A 3,562-nucleotide genomic window follows, 5' to 3' on the forward strand; every position below is an offset into this window, starting at 1 on the left:
ACAGCCAATGAAATACGAGATGTAATTAAAAACCTACCGGCAAAGAAAAGTCCAGGTCCGGATAGATTCACAGCTGAATTTTACAAGACACTTACAGAAGATGTAGTCCCTATACTCCTCAAATTCTTCCATGAAATTGAAAAGGAAGCAATCCTCCCAAAATTATTCCTGGGGGCAAGTATTGTACTGATACTAAAACCAGGGAAAGACACAACTAAGAAACAGAAATACAGGCCAATCTCCCTTATGAACAAAGATGTCAAAATCCTCAATAAAATATTAGCAAATAGAATACAGCAAATCATCAAGAAGATCATACACCATGACCAGGTAGGATTCATCCCAGAGATGCAAGGATGGTTCAATATTCGAAAATATATAAATGAAATACACTAAATTTTTAGAGCGAAAACTAAAAACCACATGATCATCTCCACTAACGCAGAAAAGGCTTTGGAAAAGTCCAACACTCATTCATGTTCAAAGTCCTACAAAAAATTGGAATAGATGGCCTCTACTTCAATCTGGTAAAAGCCATTTATGAAAACCCAACAGCTGACATAATCGTAAATGGGGAAAAACTGAAATCTTTTACTCTTAGATCTGGTACAAGACAAGGATGTCCTCTATCACAACTCCTATTCAATATAGTTTTGGAATCATTAGCTACAGGCATTAGACAAGAGAAAGAAATAAAAAGAATAAGAACAGGCAAAGAAGAAGTTAAATTATCTTTATTTGCAGATGACATGATACTTTACATGGAAAACCCAAAAAACTCCACCAAGAAGCTACTAGAATTAATACAGAAAATCAGTAGCATAGCAGGTTATAAAGTCAATACGCAAAAGTCAATAGCATTCCTCTACACAGCCAACAATCACACTGAACGGGAAATTATAGAAACAATACCTTTTACAATAGCACCGAGGAAGATGAAATACATTGGAATTCATCTAACTAAAGAAATCAAAGATCTTTTCAAGAAAAATTACACTACTCTAAAAAAAAGAACGTAGAGAATTTCAGAAAATGGAAAGATATTCCATGCTCCTGGATAGGAAGAAACAACATTATACAGATGGCCATACTCCCAACATTGCTGTACAGATTTAATGCAATCCCTATCAGACTACCACCAACATACCTCCCAGACCTAGAGAAGTCGTTTCTATAATTTATTTGGAAAAGGAAAAGACCAAGAGTGCAAAGGCAATTCTGGGCAATAAAGACAAGGCAGGAGGCATTAAAATTTCTGACTTGAAATTATACTATAAGGCTACTGTGACAGAATCAGCATGGTACTGGCAAAAAATAGACCTGAGGATCAATGGAATAGATTAGAAGACTCTGAAGCCCCTACGAACACACTCAGCCACCCTATCTTTGACAACGGGGCCAAACATTTCTCACTGGAAGAAAGATAGCCTCTTTAACAAATGGTGCTGGAAAAACTGGCTCTCTACATGCTGAAAAATGAAACTTGCCCCAGGTCTATCACCATGCACTAAGCTAAAGTCAAAATGGATTAAAGATCTAAACATCAAAGCAGAGAAACTAATGCCCCTGGAACAGAGAGTCGCACGAACACTTGAAGACATACGGGTAGGCAGAGTTCATGGACAAAAATCAAATTGCACAAGAAACAGTTGAAAGAATTATGAATTTTGACCTGCTCTTCCTGAGAAGTTTTTTCACGTCGAAATAAATTACCAACAAAGTGAAAAGACAATCCACAAAATTGGAACAAAATTATGACAAATAAGTACTCAGACAAAGGTCTGCTCTCTAGAATTTATAAGGAACTGAAAAACACTAGGGCCCCAAAATTTAAAGACCAAATCCAGAAATGGGCATCCGAGATCAACAAATGCTTTCCAGAGGAAGAAATTAAAGAAGCGAATAAATATATGAAAAAATGTTCCACATCACTAGCCATCCTCGAAATGCAAATTAAAACAATGTTGGATATCATCTCACTCTAGAAAGAATGGCTATCATAATGAAATCACCGACCAACAAATGTTGGAGAGGCTGTGAGGAAAAAGGAACACTTCTCCACTGTTGATGGGAATGTAGACTGCTGCAACACTTATAGAAATCAGTGTGGATATTCCTTAGAAAAGATGGACTGGAAATCCCTTTAAACCACCTATTCCTCTAATGGGAATTTTCCCAGAGGATCTGAAAACATCATATCATAGGGATATATGTATGCCTATGTTTATAGCAGCACAATTTGTGATAGCCCAATCAAAAAGATGTGGTATTTTTACACAATGGAGTATTATTCAGCTATTAAGAATGATAAACTCGAAGTCTTTATATTGAAGTGGAGGCTACTTGAACATATACTCATAAGTGAAATAAAGCAGACACACATGTGTAAATATCATATAGTTTCCCTAGTTTAAGAGCTCAAAAGAAGAAATACAAATAGAAATATATAATACAAGTAAAAGGAAAGCAGGGTCTCAAGGACTAACTAATCAAGAGAGGGATATGAGAAGAGGTAGACAGTTATATGTAGAAGATGAGCAAGGCAATGATCCTGAGAATCTTCAGAAGATTTTTGAATCTAGCAGTTAATTTGAAAGATTCTCACCCTGACTAAATTTATATACTGATACCTTTGAACTAAGCTACTGCACTGCAAATGGTAATTTGTAATAGTAGTTTCATGCTTGGTGTGCCTGTCATTCTGGTCTTCTGAATATGGGCTTCTTGTCATGACATGCCAGTTGCTGCTATGATGTCTCTTGGGTAGGTGGTTGTTCAAGAAGAAGGGGGGGGGCTGGTGAGATGGCTCAGTCGTCTAAAGCACCTACTTAGAACAAACTTAGGAAAGCGCAGGGACCACGGTTCAATCCCCCAGCACCACATGCCAGCCAGCCCCGCCCCCTGGTGGGCTGAGTTGGCCACACACACACACACACACACACACACACACACACACACACACAAATAAATAAAAATTTTTTTTAAAAAAAAGAAGAAGAAGAAGAGGTGGTGAATGAAATCAAGAGACAGGAAAAGGAATATTGTGGGAATGTCCTGCTTCAAGTTTGTATATGGTGAGATTTTTGGACTTATGTGTAAACCTAAGAAGTGTATAATTCTTTATGCATATTTTTAAAATATATTGTAATTTTTAAATGTTTTTACCATATTCTGTAGGGACTTAAAGTTGATGAAAAATACCTGTTCCATATTATGCCTAAGATGTTTGATATGCAGACAGATAGTGAGGTTAAACTTAACAGCCTAAGTCATATGGTAATAACAATAAGCTGTCTTCTGGATTTTTAACAACCTAAGTTTGCAGACCAAAATTAGAGAAAAAGGAGCGCTGCAAGAAAAGCCAACATTTTGGCCCTAGCCTTCTAAAATCAATTAAGACTCAGGTCATATGAGAACTTGTACTGTAATGTCATGTAACTCAGTAGTGTCCCAAATTTTCTGATCAAGGGAATTATGGGGCCAAAGAGGAAAGTGATCAATGATGTAGAGTGTGCCTTAGGAGAGTCACATGGAGAGAAAATATTCTCTCAGGCTTTCACAG

Source organism: Octodon degus, unplaced genomic scaffold (assembly GCF_000260255.1).
Source record: "Octodon degus isolate 3935 unplaced genomic scaffold, OctDeg1.0 scaffold00117, whole genome shotgun sequence".
NCBI lineage: Eukaryota > Metazoa > Chordata > Mammalia > Rodentia > Octodontidae > Octodon > Octodon degus.